At 35.6% G+C, this 17,500-nt stretch overlaps 1 protein-coding gene across 2 annotated transcripts in view; it reads left to right on the top strand.

The window, feature by feature from the left end:
* The window catches only part of LOC135208863 (zwei Ig domain protein zig-8-like), a 118,560-nt gene that overhangs the window by 72,417 nt on the left and 28,643 nt on the right, over positions 1-17,500 (top strand). The gene's annotated exons all lie outside the window — the stretch shown is intronic.

The raw sequence follows: 17,500 nt of genomic DNA, 5'->3' as shown, positions 1-17,500 counted from the left end.
TATTAATATATATATTATATATATTATATATATATCATATTATATATAAATATATATATAAATATAATATATATATATATATATACATATATATATTATATATATATATATATATATATAATAACATATATATATATATAATATATATATATATATGTGGTTGTGTTATATATATATATATATACATATATATATATATATATATATATATATTTTTTATATTTATATCAGCAGCTAAAGGACGCCAGTCATCAGCATTTTATTAGCCTTATATTAACTATGGTATCTTCCGTTCATATTTCCAAATCAATCTCTTCCAGCCATTTTCCATTTATTCTTTTTATGCAAATGTTTTATCAACGTGAATTTATCCCCTTCATCTTTCGATTACTTGCTCGTCTTTATTTTCATTTGTCTACTTCGTGTTTCCATTCAATATTAATTTATAAATAGCGGTAAATAGCAAATATTTACTTTTAGGACAGTATTTTATTTAACAAGAATCGAGTATTTTTTTTTTTCCTTTTTTTGTGGTGAATAACAAACTCGAATCGAAGGAGTTTCTTTCATTTATTATGTATATTCTTCAATTAGTGATTTGGAGTCTCAGCGTATTTGCGATAGTTCTTAACTTTTTCTTTATTCCCCCCCTCCCCCGCCTCACCAATTGATCTTTATTGATTAGTCATCTGCACCCTCTCAATTTCCTCCGTTTCGTTATATGTCGAGAACTTCATGAAAATGGCGCTTCACTTATAAATTAATGGTGTTCAGCTTGTTTCATGTAAATGCTAACTCATTCATCATATAATTAGAATTGCGCCTCAGTGGCGTGATCAGTATGGTCTTGACCTGCCACCTCGGTGGCCGCGAGTTCGAGTCTCGGCCATTCCATTGGGGTGTTAGAGGTGTGTATTACTGGTGATAAAAGTTCACTCTCGACGTGGTTCGGAAGTCACGTAAAGCCGTTGGTCCCGTTGCTGAATAACCACTTGTTCCATGTATCGTAAAAACACCATACAAACAAACATATAATTCGAATAATGTTAGACGGTAAACACTAGAAAAATTATATCCGCAGTCCTCATAAATTTGATTAAATTACTAAGCAGAAATAATGGCTAGATGTTGCTTAGTACCAAAACATATACTGTGAACTTATCAACAACAGATATGTGTGTATTTATATGGTATATATACACGTGTGTGTGCGTATGTGTGTGTTTTTTGGGACGAGCTCGTTTTTTTTGATGGATGACTGCCCTTGTAACTCAATTATGAAACTAAGATTAAAATTCAGTGGAAGAAAGATTAGAAATGGAGAATCGGAATTATATATGTGTGTATATATATAAATGTGTGTGTGTGTGTGTACATATTTCAGGGTAGAGTGCCAAGGATGAGAAGGCACTAAGGGATTGGCACTAAAAGTCCCTTTTTACTGACAACAACGAATTTCCTCGCGAGCTATTCCTGCGGGAGCTCTCAGTCAGTTGTACAATCAAGCAAAATAAGAAGAGAAAACAACGCACCGGTTCTCTTAAAGAGAGAGAGAGAGAGAGAGAGAGAGAGAGAAACCCTCTGCTCTCCTCCACAGCAATTCTTCCATTACTTCGGTAGCTCTCTTTCCCTTTTATGTTTCCTTCGTCTCAGAAGAGAAATTTCCGATGAGCGGGGTTTGTGTCTCTACGCACTTCTTTCGCAACAGTGCAAGACTCTCTCTCTCTCTCTCTCTCTCTCTCTCTCTCTCTCTCTCTCTCTCTCTCTCTCTCCTAGTGGAGAAGTCAGTCCACAGGAAAAATATTCCTTGCTCTGTTTTGGTAAAAATTTTCCCCACTTCCTTTTTTGTTTAACCTCTCCATAACTCTTCATTTCTTCCTAATATTTGGTATTTATTCATTTATTTACCTGTGCTTTGGTGGTCACGTTTTCATGAACATTTAAACTAGATTCTTAAGGTATAATCTTCCGATACGAGAAATACAATTAGCAAAGCTGCATAGAAGCTTTAAAACATCGGTGATCATAACTTGCTTTGTACTATTGGGGAAATGAATTTCATAGTAGGAAAGTGTAGTTTGTAGATAAAAACCAACATACGAGTACTCGATTTTGTCCCTCGTGGGCATGAGATCAGCAGTCATCCACAAAATGCCAGTTATCAAAAATTTCCATAAACTCTATAGACACCCACTCTGCCTGACAGGGGGTCACAATGAGAGCCGGTAAACAAACGAAGCGAATGAGAAAATGCGCATCGCTTTTCATGTGTCATGAAGAACATCATTTTGTCTTCATGTGTTAAAATAAATAAAAGAAATTTAAGAAAAATAAAAACAAAGGTCCCGATTTGTAATATGTGGCGAGATAAAAGGTCGGGCGTTTGAAAATGTCAAAAATGTAATCATTCACTCGCGGTTGATTAAAACCCCAAAGGGGATGAATGAAATCAGTCAAATTGAAGCAGCGTTTTTGATGCCTCTCCCACGGCTCAGGTTGATAACGGAATGACCTAGTTTCTTTTTGGGCGATGTCTAGTATCGATTCGAATACGTCTGAGAGACAGACATAAACGTGGGCTGAACGCATGAATGCATTATGTGGCAATGGTTACTCAAACTCGTCCTTTTTTTTTTTTTTTTTAAGTCTTTTTTTTTTCTTCTTCTTCTTTTTTAGACGAGAGAGAGAAAGAGAGTAAGGACAGAGACGGAGAATACCGCCCAAAACAAGACCGGTCCTGTTCGATCATTGCGTCTCTAAACTTCTGCCTTGAATGACGTCAGCACCGTCATGGAGTTTTAGAGAAAACCAGTCAAGATACTAAAGAGCCAGTATGATGATTCAGAAAGTTGGTAAAATGACTCGGTAATATTTTTGTTTACGTAAAGTTTGTCAGGTCCTCTTCACGGTACCTTTCACTAACTTTATTCGAGGACCACTTCAACCTAAAGTAAATTTTTTCTTCTAGCTTTTTTTTTTCGGTTTTTGGTATGGTTTGATCAGGCCACTCGATCAAGTTGTCCAAAGTTATCTTATGGAAGGGTTTCTTTAATATTTACAAACATATTTATCACTGTAGATTTATTTGCCCCATTTTACAATCGCGACATCTAGACGAGTAGAAAATTCCATCTTTTGGAAGCGAATGACTAATCGATTGTCCTGTGGCATGAGCTGTCCATTTTTTTTACTTATACCTGCATACCTACATTTAATTGCATTTTCTACTCTCTCTCTCTCTCTCTCTCTCTCTCTCTCTCTCTCTCTCTCTCTCTCTCTCTCTCTCTATCCTTTTGCTCCTCTTTCAGCATTCTTTCTCCAAAGAGTTTGCTTAGTAAGTCTTAGGGCACTTGTATAAGAGTCTGTATTCACTCATTCTGCTGCCTTCCTAGGCCTCATTGCGACCCACTGCCATTCGCAAGTCTTTAAGTACTTTTTTTTTGCAAGTTTTTAACCATTATTTATTTTTAAAAGTTGAAGCGAGAGTGGAAGGAACGAAGAAAATACAGCCAACGCTGTATCTTATGAATAGTAATAGTGGGTCTAGCTCTTATTACTCTTATTACTCTTATTATTATTAATACTAATTATTATTATTACTATTGCTTATTACTATTACTTAATACTAGCCGTTACTAGCCGTTACCATGGGATCTGATTAGTTTCAGTGACCTGGAAGACAAAGAACAGAAGGGTAAGAAATTGTCATCTAACTTAATTCACTGGAGAATCAAGATTAATCTCGGGGTTAAAAGGGGCACCCAAAACTTCTGTCAGCCTCACCCAGAGAGCATCACAAGGGAAATACATTTCTCGTATTAGCACTGGTAATCTTCTCAGGCACGAAGATATAGTAATTCAGTGGAATACAACTGAATTTCTCGTATTATCTTCTAACGTAGTCTCGTTTAACTTCAGCGCATCCACTCCGCCGATATTCAAGCGTCGCTCCGCCGCTTCCATGACCTTTGAAGACTCCTTGGAACTGAAAAATTCAAATGTCCTTCCCAAAATGATGACCACACTGGCGGGACATGAGTTTAGGGAGGGAGCAGGTGGAATCAGATCGCGTCTGGTCAGGGGAGTAAGAGCGTAATAATGCAGCTATTCTGGTTCACAGCTGGACGCTTGACCCGTTAACAGGAGCATTACTCTGCAACAACAGGCAGCCCGTTCATCTGGAATACTTTTATTCAGTTGTCTCAGCTCTGACGCTTGACGACCTTTTCCCAAGTAGTCTATATAGTCACTAAACACATACAATTATATGAGTTACAATGTTTCACCTGCTTGCTCCGAATCTTTGATTGAGGGTCCAAGTGACGGATCAGCGTCTCATCCAGAGTTGTTAGTCTGGATCGCCTTTGAAAGGAGACGAAAGTGTCTTGGAAATTTCTGCACTGGTCACTTCTGTTCTGAAGTTGATATTTGTCTATCTCGTTTTGCAGATAGCTTGGTCCTCCCAAAAATGTCAGACAGACTAGTGTACACAGAACAGAATAGGCTATGGCGTTTAGGCCAAAGGCTGGAAAGGAAATTGAGAGTAGGTGAGTTTGCCAACATTCATATAAAAAATCTCGTAAGACCAATATTTGCAAATAAAAGGAACCGAACCGATTGATATATACATTATTTATATGTCAATAATCTTTTATGTATATGTATGTTGGTATATATAAAAAAAAAAAACCCCCCGAACACACAAAAACAAAAAAAAAAAAAACCCCCCCCGAAATTTATATATTATATATATATATATATAATAATCATAATATAGTGCGTTGTTGTGTCTGTGTGCGAAACTAGTTAAAAAAAATAAGTATCTACCACTGCTCCATTTACTGAGAAATCCTTACGAGACGGACTCCCGCCTCTCATAAGACCGAGAACAAACAATTGGGTATTTGAGCCCTGGGGCTAATTTCTCTCAACCCGGGCAATTACAACTTTCGGGAGCAAAACAAGTCGGCCACTCTGCAATGGCACACACCTGCTTACCGACGAGCCTTACCTCCTCCGCCAGCTGGGGCCTTCCTGTCGTTTTGGCTGCGTTCTTTTCCTCTCTTTTCATCTATTTCGGGATATGATGGTCATTTTATTTGCTAAGCCAGTCCTTAATTTCATATTAGATTAATTTGTGGAAAAGTAGAATTAACTATTATTAAATAGAAGTACCTTCATTTCTTTGCTTGTCTCCTTGGACACCTAATTTTATCAGAACGTGCGGATGAGAACGAACCTTATAAATATTACACTTACGCAATGTGGAAGAAATAGACCATTCTTAAATAACAAATCCCACTGGTAAAGGAGCAATAATCTTATGAGTTTAGGGATAAGAATACTAATTAAACAAGTTTCAAGTTTTTTGGATCGCTAATTTTTATTAGAAATAGTATATGATAGAATCAATTCTTTCTTCTGTCTCTTAGGCGACGAACTTACTTACTTGATGCAAGAATCCCCCATTTGTCATCTCACTTCATGAATATATCAAATTGTAATAAGACTCTCTCTCTCGCTCTCTCTCTCTCTCTCTCTCTCTCTCTCTCTTAGTGATATCAGAATTGTATTAAAAAAAGCCCATGTAAATAAGAAATAACTTGAACACTCGTTCTTTAAAGGCGGACCTGCAACAACTAACAATTATCTGGAGGGGATCAAGGATATCAAAAGCAACGTATTGAAAGTGAATAGGAATTTCTCATGGAAAGCAACTAAAAAACTCTCTCTCTCTCTCTCTCTCCCTTACACAGATTCAGTAAAGAGAAGTCCCTCTCCACTTCATGTACTACTAGTAGCTTCCGTCACCTTATCCTCACTCTGAGCGTTCCCCTCCAAATCCCACATTGAAACAACCCGGAGGAATTCCGTCGTCAGTTCCGTGGTCCCTCGTCCAAGTCCCCCTGGCTGGAATGGAAAGGGAACTTTGGACATATATTTTCTCCTTCTTTGAACATTCTTTCGTGGCCCCCCACCTTATCAGATTTCGAGAGGTCTGGAGATTGAATTAACCCTTTCTTGGTTTAGTTTCGACGCAATATCAATTTGGGGGCGAATTACTTTGATGTGAAGGAAAGTGTTGTTGTGACGTAATATGGAGTAGGCTCTAATACAAACACTATAGAAATATATATATATATATATATATATATATATATATATATATATATATATATATATATATATATTATTATATATATATATATATATATATAGATATATATATATATATATATATATATATATATATATATATATACCTTTCTTGGGAGAAATGATTGGATTTTACAACATCTGTTTTTTTTAAGGACTTTAGGATTGTGTTCTTCATATAGATTACATGACGTTTGTTGCAGTTTAATGCATCTATATTTTTTGCTGTTTGTTGACTCATATTGATGTACTTGAGTGTCCCTTTTTATGTACAGCATTATATCTGCAAGGCTTTCTTTGAAAATTATAGTCTTTTTAGGCCTGTTCAATAATAATAATAAGAACAAGAATAATAGTAATAATCTTTGTAACATTATCCCAAGGTTATATCCTCTCAAAACCACCACATTCGCAAAACCACAAACTGCTGGCATTTCTCCCTTCATATTTATCGTTTACACAACAGACCTAATGTCATTTTACACTTTGTAAAAGGCCAAGTCTCCATAAAGGATAACATGTCTGTTATGACAAGCCGTTGTCTTAACTTTAGGACCAAATAATGAATAAATTAGCGACCGTCGACATGAGACGCTTGCTCGGTCTCTCTCTCTCTCTCGTCTGCTTCATATTTTTAAGCAAATCTTCTTAAATCCTGTAAAATCTGGTGATGCTGGGATTGCTCAATTTTTCTGCTGTCAGTCGTTGGAATTCTTTTCTAACTTCTGTTTTTTCACATTGCTACAATCTTTCTACCTTTGAGTAGCAGGTCTATTAGTTTCTTCGGGATTAAGTTTTAAGTTTTTTTCGACCATACCCAAAATATCGACATCAAATTGCATTTCCAAAAGAATTCTCCATTTCGCAAAAGCAACAATTCCTCGCATAGTCAGCTTTAAAAGAGAAGTAAAAGAGAAATCGTTTAATTGAAAGTTCTTCATCAGATTCCAAATATCGAATTCCTAGACTCTTGGAATTCCTAGCCTCGGATTTGAAGCCTCCGATCTCTGTTCTAGCTGGGAGTGCATGTCATAATTCCTATTCCCAGTATTGAATGCCTTTATTCTTGGAATTCCTAGCCTAGGATTTGAAGATTCCTATCTGTTTTACCTAGGAGTTCATGTTGCAACTCCTTTACTTCAGCGTTCTTCATCTGAATCGTAGATCGAATTCCCAGACTAGACTCTGTTCCAGCCAGGAGTTCATATTGTAACTCCTTTTCTTCAGCGTTCTTCAACTGATTCCCAGTGCCCAGTTCCTTGACTCTTAGAATTCCTAGCCTTTCCCCATGAACTCTGGAAACGTCGACTCGGTCATCCAATTCTCCCTCTATCTCTCTCTCTCTCTCCCTCCGAATTATTCTCGCCTTCTTGTGTCTCGCCTTCATCTCATGTCTTTCCCCTCTTGGAGATTCTTTTGTTCCATTCAACACCTCTCCTTCACATATTGAAGACCTTTGTGCTCGTGTGACATATTTCTCTCTCTCTCTCTCTCTCTCTCTCTCTCTCTCTCTCTCTCTCTCTCAACAGGGATATTTTTAGTAAAGCCCACCCTCCTCCTCACCCATTTTTCTGTCCTCCTATTTCTCTATTTATTTCTTTGTTTATCTATCCATCTCATTTATTTGCTAAATTAGAAATATCTGTATTGGAGAGGATTTGTGGTTAGAAATTGTATTAGAAATAATTCTTGCAAGATAAGTAGAAATCTACTTTCTCTCTCTCTCTCTCTCTCTCTCTCTCTCTCTCCTCTCTCTCTCTCTCTCTCTCTCTCTCAGAGCAGTATCAGAATGTCAAGAAGTAAGAAATAACTTGAAACTCCTCTTTCTTTTAAGGCGATTTTACAATAACTGAGAAATATCTGTATTGAAGTGGTTAAGTTTAAAAGTGATGAAAAATTTTTCTGAAAATATAGAAAAATCCTTCCTGCAAAGTAAGTACAACATATTCTCTCTCTCTCTCTCTCTCTCTCTCTCTCTCTCTCTCTCTCTCTCTCTCTCTCTCTCTCTCTCTATCTCCTCTCTCTTCTCTCTCTCTCTGGGCTCTCTCTTATTCGGAATCTTGTTCTCTCTCGCCCTCTTTTGACCCGTGTCACCTCCTTGACTTTTTTTTTTTTAACCTGTTCTCAGGCGTTCTTTGTAGCAGTGTCAAAGAGGCCTTACACACTGGATTCTTTTATATCCTTTTATGTCTTCTTTATAAAAGTCACTTTGGTCGAACTACTCTCTTATTCAGTTTCTCAATCTTGTGATAATTGACATCAAAGGGTGAACGTTTCGTAAATTTAAAGTTATTCTGGGGCGTTAACAGAATTTCTTTTTATTTACCGGGCTCTGATGATGAGAGGTGCTACTAAAGATTTGGTTACACTGTTGGAACACTGACCTGATTTATAGGCACGGAGCTGCTGACACCAGACTTCTAAGGTCTGTTGCAAGTATTCCAACATTATTTCTTAAAATTATATTACTACCCACATACTCATGATCCCACATGTGGTCAAGGGAGCTCTATGACTTTGTGTATGCCACAGACACATGACCCCTGTGCAATCCTGTGAAACCTTTTCCTTTGGGCCACTGAAACGCCAGATGAAAGGAAATGATCAGTCAGCAACCCCCAGCTGAGGTAAAATCTTTGTTTTTTTAATAAAATAAGTATATAACTGTTCAGAGAGACTTAACCTCACTAATTACCACTTAGCCAAAGAGAGAAGGCGCTGGTTGTATGTTGATAAGAGAGCTAAAAGAATATATTTCAAGAAGAGTATATTTCTTTGGGCAGCGATCATATTTGCATATGATGTTTCATTTGCGGATAAGCCCCACTCATCTCCCTAATTTTCTCTTATATTGCAGCTGCCACCCACTGCCAAGATACCAGTTGCGAAAATAGAAAGGTACCGGGAAGTGTTAAAAATTAATTATCCGTATGCTTACCTGTTCGTCCGTATGGTGGCCTCTCTCTCTCTCTCTCTCTCTCTCTCTCTCTCTCTCTTTCTTTGTGTTGGGTCCCGTTTGGCTAAACACTTATAAAATGCATCTCTTCTCCAGCCTGTCTGTCCCTTCCTCAATCTCAATTCTAGACAGCTACATCACATTCTCTCTCTCTCTCTCTCTCTCTCTCTCTCTCTCTCTCTCTCTCTCTCTCTCTCTCTCCCTACGCCGAACGGATGTAAAATGGATTCCATTAAGCGATGTAGCGCACCAGGATTTACTTCCAGGGAAACTTGTTGAAATTTTAACAATAATTAAATGGACGACCATTCCCTCGGGAAGGGATACAAGAGGCTCTCCACAATTCACCAGAAGTTGAAGAAGAAGAAGAAGAAGGGAAGTTCTCCACCAACCTCTGCGGGAAGTCCTCGGATGGATGAACTTCCAAGAACGCCGTTAAAAACCCCGAGGAGTGAAAATACTGAAGGGAGAAAATTAAAGAAAGGAGACCAAACATATTAGCTGACATTAATCCCACTTAATTTCCGAGCCATTGGAGGAGAATGAATCGTGTGGCGAAGATCTACTTACCGTTTAAAAATGGGAAGAAGAAGAAGAAGAAGAAGAAGAAAAGAAGAAGAAGAAGAAGAAGAAGAAGAGTGAGTTGTCTTTGTATAATGCAAGACCATAACAATAAATCTACCACAGGGGAAGACGAATGAGGCTTTGGTGATTTTAAATGATATCTCAGACGCCAAGAATTATTTCTGGGTATGAATACCAGGATTCAACTCCTCTATGGTAAATGATGTCTCACATGCCAAGAATTATTTCTGGGTATGAATACCAGGATTCAACTCCTCTATGGTAAATGATGTCTCACATGCCAAGAATTATTTCTGGGTATGAATACCAGGATTCAACTCCTCTATGGTAAATGATGTCTCACATGCCAAGAATTATTTCCGGGTATACATACCAGGATTCAACTCCTCTATGGTAAATAATGTCTTAGATGCCAAGAATTATTTCCGGGTATACATACCAGGATTCAACTCCTCTATGGTAAATGATGTCTCACATGCCAAGAATTATTTCTGGGTATGAATACCAGGATTCAACTCCTCTATGGTAAATGATGTCTCACATGCCAAGAATTATTTCCGGGTATACATACCAGGATTCAACTCCTCTATGGTAAATAATGTCTTAGATGCCAAGAATTATTTCTGGGTATGGATACCAGGATTCAACTCCTCTATGGTAAATGATGTCTCACATGCCAAGAATTATTTCTGGGTATGAATACCAGGATTCAACTCCTCTATGGTAAATGATGTCTTAGATGCCAAGAATTATTTCTGGGTATGGATACCAGGATTCAACTCCTCCTTCCATCGACTGTGAGCAAAAGTCGAAACGTATTAGTAAAAAACAGATCACGTGACCAGACCAAGAACTATTGAAGGAGAGAGAGAGAGAGAGAGAGAGAGAGAGAGAGGGGGGGGGGGGGGGGAAAGGGGGTTACGAACCGAGGGGCACAGGAAACAGGAGGGGAGGGAAACGTATCCCTCTTAAATCAAGAGGAATCATATCCACATAAAAGCGCGCGAGCGCGTTCTCGAAGCTAAACAGAGACTTTGTGCGGTCATTAAACAAGAATGTGGACGTGACTGAGTCAAGTTTAGCCTTCCTGCTCTCGTTATGGCCTTCACAACTTTCCCAAAAAGGGACGTCCTGGAAACGTTTCGTCGAGTTATGGGTTTATGAACGATGCTTCGAATTAGATCCTCGGTGAGCGAAAGCTTTTGAAAAAAAGGAATCTATATGGCATCGTTTCACCACCTTAATGCAATATAATCTGGGCTTTTGTTTACATTTTTTGTTTTTTTTTTAAAGAAAGCTTTTAATACATATTTTTTCTCAAAAAAGTTTTGCATGGAATCGTTTCATCACCTTAATGCAATATGATCTGGGCTCTTTTTTACATTTTTTTAAAAGAAGCTTTTAATATATATTTCTTCTCAAAAAAAAGGTGTGTATGGAATCTTTTCACAACCTTAATGCAATATAATCTGGGCTCTTGTTTACATTTTTTTTTTAAGGAAGGTATATATCTCTTCTAAAAAAAAAATTTGTATGGAATCGTTTTCATCACCTTAATGCAATATAATCTGGGCTTTTGTTTACATTTTTTTAAAGAAGCTTTTAATATATATTTTTTCTCAAAAAAAGGTTTGCATGGAATCGTTTCATCACCTTAATGCAATATAATCTGGGCTTTTGTTTACATTTTGTTAAAGAAGCTTTTAATATATATTTTTTCTCAAAAAAGGGTTTACCATGGAATCGTTTCACCACCTTAATGCAATATAATCTGGGCTTTTGTTTACATTTTTTTTAAAAGAAGCTTTTAATATATATTTTTCCTCAAAAAAAAAGGAGTTTATAGATTCGTTTCACAACCTTAATGCAATATGATCTGGGCTTTTGTTTGTTTACGATTTTTTTAAAGAAGCTTTTATTATGTATTTTTTTTCTCAGGTCCAAAAAAAGGTGTGTATGGAATCGTTTCATCACCTTAATGCAATATAATATAATCATGGGCTTTTTCTTTTTTTATGTTTTTTTTTTTTATAAAAGAAGCTTTTAATATATATTTTTTTCAAAAAAAAAGTTTTGCATGGAATCGTTTCATCACCTTAATGCAATATAATCTGGGCTTTTGTTTAAATTTTTTTAAAGAAGCTTTTAATATATTTTTTTTCTCAAAAAAAGGTGTGTATGGAATCGTTTCACCACCTTAATGCAATATAATCTGGGCTTTTTTTACATTTTTTTGATAAAAGAACCTTTTAATATATATTTCTTCTGAAAAAAGGGTGTGTATAGAATCGTTTCATCACCTTAATGCAATATAATCTGGGCTTTTGTTTACATTTTTTTAAAGAAGCTTTTAATATATATTTTTTCTCAAAAAAAAAAAAAGGTTTGCACGGAATCGTTTTCACACACCTTAATGCAATATAATCCGGGCTTTTTTTTACATTTTTAGGGAAAAGTAGTTTTTAATATTTTTTTTTTTCTAAAAAAAAAGTACGTATAAAAACATTGCATCACGGTAATGAGATAAAATATATTTTTTTTTTTTTTTACATTTTTTGAAAAAGCTGCTTTTAATTTATTTCTTCTAAAAAACAATTGCATCTAGAGTCATTCCATCACCGTCATACAATAAAATCCGGTCTCTTTTTTAACATATATAAAAAAGTTAGTTTTTAATATATTTCTTCTCAAAAAAGGTGTGTCGCCGTCATACAAGAAAATCTGGCCTCTCTCTCTCTCTCTCTCTCTTTTCATTTTTATCTTTTAACATTTATAAAAAAAAGCAGCTTTCAATTTATCACCTTTTCTCACTCTGCTGGCTCTGAGCTTTCTTGATGACTCATTGTGGCCGGCACCATACTGCTTAGGTTTATTGCAACTTCCATAAAGTAGCCGTTATTTTACAATCCTCGCCTCTTATCCAGCATTAAATCTTGACCGAATGGCTGAGTTACCAAAAATAATATGTTTTCTCTCAGAATTCACCATGAACGACTTCCATTCCATATTTACTTTGAACCTTCATTGTGGAATAAACTAGCGGGTACATCTTTAATTATTATCCCAAAATATACATTTTTAACTTGGATTAAAGGGAAATGTGGGGTAATTTCAAACACACTGTTTGTTTCAAATTACTCGTAATTTTCTACGTGCGCTCGTATGATTATCCATTTTGACTTGTTTACGTTACAATTACGGCCTCAACGTGGATTCTCTCTCTCTCTCTCTCTCTCTCTCTCTCTCTCTCTCTCTCTCTCTCTCTCTCTCTCTCCATGTTTATTAAATACATATATCAGTAGCTATAATATAATCTTTCTCATTATTCATGTTCATCATATCTTATATCAGCAGCTACAGTATCTCTCTCTCTCTCTCTCTCTCTCTCTCTCTCTCTCTCTCTCTCTCTCTCTCTCTCTGGATTCTAGTTCGTCAAATTCATGTATCACCAGCTACAACATTCTCTCTCTCTCTCTCTCTCTCTCTCTCTCTCTCTCTCTCTCTCTCTCTCTCTCTCTCTCTGGCATTTCTGATCTATGAAATCAGCAACAGTCCTAACCAAAAAGATACAAAATCATTCATAGATATATTAGAAGGATACAATCCTTCAAACTGGAACAAATCAAATGAAAACATCTTGAAAATAATTGAAGAAGTTCCAAATAAAATCCAAGTGGTCAAGAGACTCATAAAGAAAATATACATAAACCAACATATTCCGACAAAGAAAAATGAATAAAAAAGTGAACCTTGTGAATATCCTAATTGATGCATTAGGAAAAAGAATGCCAAAGCATGTAAACTGTGTAAGGTGTGGTATAGCATAGTTAATCCACAAAACCTAATCAGAAAATGTGCTGCATGCAACATTCCGACCCATCCACAGTGTGCTGAGGTAATGCAAGATATGAGAAAAGACACAAGAATTTTTTGCTCAACATGTCTACCATGGATAGACAATGTTATTAAATCAAGATTGAATGTACAAATAGTTGAGGATGAAGAAGAAGAAGAAGAGGAAGAAGAAGAAGAAGAAGAAGAAGAGGAAAACGTAAGAGAAGTAAACAAAACTGAAATGACAGAAAAAGATAAGGAAAACAAAGAACAAGATAAAACGTATGGATGCAGAGATACTCATTGATACTACATATGAGGCTATAAAGCAGCATACCTACGAAGAAATAAATTACGATATGACAGCACAAAAGAAAATGCCGAAGAGGCTCTACCCAGATCTACACAATGACGGGAAAGAGGAAAAAATATACAAAAAAGACAAAGTCTGCAACCTTTTGAAAAGAGGGAATTGCAGATATGGAGAAAAATGTTACTACAAACATCCTAAGGTATGTCACAACTATGAAATATATGGTAAATGTGCATACTTAAGATGGATATGAGGATGATTGCAGAGATCTACATCCAAAAATATGCAAAAACCTAAAAGAAGGAAAAGGATGTAAGTTCGACAAAAAATGTAAATATATGCACCCTGTAGCCATGAAAAATAATCAAATAAATAAACCAATCAAGCAATTAAAATCCAAAATAAGAAAGAAACAAATAAAGAGAGGAATGAAGAATATCAGGTAAAAGAAAAAAGCGAGCCATCAACGAGATATGCAGAGGTGCCAGCAAAAAATTTCAATGCATCAGCTCCAAGATTCTACTCAAGAGATAATAACTGTTTTTATTATGCAAGGGGGATATTGCAGATATGGAGAAAATTGCAGATTCAGAACACAAAATGAATAATTATGATGGAAGGAAGAACAAATATTATGGAAAGTTGGATTTTTTAATGTCAGAATTTCTGGAAATGAAAAAAAGAACAACATACCAGAACAGGAAAGAGACATGGGAAAATCCTTATTATTACCAATAACTTTAAATGAAGGAGAAAACACGCAAACCATCATAGTGATGAATGCGCAGGGTTTGTTTAGTTACGAGTAACTCAAAAAGAAAAATAGAGTACTTAGAAGAACTAACCCAAAATGAAAAGAAATAGATATAATGAATATAAGTGAAACCTGGTATTCCCAAGAGACTGGGAATGATGATCAAATAAAAGGGTTTCAAACTTATAGATCAGATAGAAAAAAATAGGAATCAAGGGGGAACCGCAATATATGGAAAAGACAAAAAACAAGGAAAAATATATAGAAATATAGTAACTCAGAATGTGAACTAATAGCGGTAGAATTGAATCTGAAAAATTAATGAACATAGTAATATATAGACCTCCTAATACTACAAAGAGTTTGACTTAATAATAGAAAAATTGGATGATATATGTAGAAATCACAAGGACTGGACTATTCTCCTATCTGGAGACTTCAACTTTTCCTTTCGTAGACTGGAAAGAACGAATAGGAGATTGTGGATGTACTTATACATATAAAAAAGAGAGTAATAGTAGTGCAGAAGATAAGAGGCAATTCGAAAAGCTATTAGATATGCTACTAGAATACAACATTCAACAAATAAATCACCTGCCAACAAGAAAGGAAAATACTTTAGACCTAGTATTTGTGAACGAGATGAATTATGTTAAAGAAAAAATAATAGTTTATAATGCAAGTATTTCAGACCATAATGTCATAGAATTAACAGTCCATTCCAAAGCAAGTGAAAACAGAGATAAGCAAGAAATGAAAAAGTGGAAGGATATGGAAAATACAACTTCTACAGTAAAAATATAAAATGGTCAGAAAACAAAAAATGAAGAATTAAACAAAGATTGGGATATATTTTCGTAAGTGATGACATAAAGGTAAATACGGAGATATTATATAAAATATTAGAGAAAATAGTGGATAAATATATACCGAAGAAGAAAAGTAAACATCAGTCATGCATACCAAGAGACAGAAGGATCTTGTTCCAGAAAATCAGAAAGTGGAAAAAAGGTCTAGCAAAAAAAAAAAAATGCATGGAAAGTTATAGAACTAAAAGTAAGATAGAAAATGCAGAACAAAAGATTATACAATCAAAAGAAAATGAAAAACGGGACTTGGAAGAAAAAACCCTATTAAATATCAAGCAAATCCCAAACTATTATACTCATATGCGAAGAAGATGAATAAAAGAAGAATAGAAATAGGCCCTCTAAGAATGAAGGGAGATTAACGAATGAAAAAAAGGAAATTTGCAACATACTGGCAGAACGATATAAGAGAGAATTCACCCTAGAATAGATAATGAGATAATGATATAGAAGTAAGGGATGAAAATAGTGAATATTTAGCTGACATAGATATTAATGAAGCTGATATTGTGCAGGCTATTAATGAAATTAAAAATGGAGCTGCTGCAGGGCCTGATGGAATTCCTGCTATTTTGTTAAAGAAAGTAGTTCATTCTATCGCAAAGCCACTTGCAATATTATTAAGACAAAGTGTAGATACAGGCAAGATTTATGATGAGCACAAATTAGCATATATTACCCCTACTTTCAAAAGTGGATCAAGACTAGAGGCAAGTAATTTATTAAGGCCTGTGAGTCTAACATCACATATTATGAAAGTGTATGAAAGGGTAATGAAGAAAATATTATGAAACATTTAAATAAAAAATAATTTGTTTAATAAAGGACAACATGGTTTCTACCCGGAAAAAGTACACAAACCCAACTGTTAGTCCACCGTGAGAACATATTCAAAAATATGAAAAGCGGAAATGAAACAGATGTGGTTTATTTAGACTTTGCAAAAGCTTTTGATAAAGTAGACCATAATATATTAGCGAAGAAAATTAGAAAACACAATATCGTGGATAAAGTAGGAAGATGGTTAAAAGAATTTTTACACAACAGAAAACAGATAGTTATTGCAAACGACGAGAAATCGGATGAAGCCACGGTAATATCCGGTGTGCCGCAAGGTACGGTGTTAGCTGCAAGACTGTTTGTTATTATATTGAAGACATAGACAATAATGTTAAGGATTCGGTAGTGAGTAGTTTCGCAGATGACACAAGAATAAGTAGAGAAATTACTTGTGATGAAGATAGGAACGCTCTACAAAGAGACCTTAACAAAGTATATATGATTGGGCAGAGGTAAATAGGATGGTATTTAACTCTGATAAATTTGAATCAATAAATTATGGAGACAGAGAAAGAAAGCTATATGCATATAAGGGACCTAATAATGAGACAATCACAAATAAGGAAGCAGTTAAAGACCTTGGTGTGATGATGAATTAGGAACATGTTATGGCATGGATCAAATAGCAAACTCTCTGTTGGCAAAATGTAAAGCAAAAATGGGAATGTTGTTACGGCACTTCAAAAACAAGAAAAGCTGAACACATGATTATGCTTTATAAAAACATATGTTCGTAGTCCACTTGAATATTGCAATATGATATGGTACCCACACTATCAAAAGGATATTGCACAATAGAGAGTGTACAAAGGTCCTTTACAGCTAGAATAGAAGAAGTTAAAGACCTTGACTACTGGGAAAGACTACAATTCTTAAAATTATATAGTCTAGAAAGGAGAAGAGAACGCTACATGATAATTCAGGCATGGAAACAGATAGAAGGAATAGCAGAAAATATCATGGAACTAAAAATATCAGAAAGAGCAAGCAGAGGTAGATTAATAGTGCCCAAAACTATACCAGGAAAAATAGGAAAGCACACAGGACATTAATCCACTACGCACCAGCATCGATAATGCAGCGTCTATTCAATGCGTTGCCAGCTCATCTGAGGAATATATCAGGAGTGAGCGTAGATGTGTTTAAGAATAAGCTCGACAAATATCTAAACTGCATCCCAGACCATCCAAGAT

Source organism: Macrobrachium nipponense, chromosome 35, assembly GCF_015104395.2.
Source record: "Macrobrachium nipponense isolate FS-2020 chromosome 35, ASM1510439v2, whole genome shotgun sequence".
Classification (NCBI taxonomy): domain Eukaryota; kingdom Metazoa; phylum Arthropoda; class Malacostraca; order Decapoda; family Palaemonidae; genus Macrobrachium; species Macrobrachium nipponense.
Note: the sequence above shows the minus strand (reverse complement) of the source record. Positions and strands in the feature narration are given on the sequence as shown.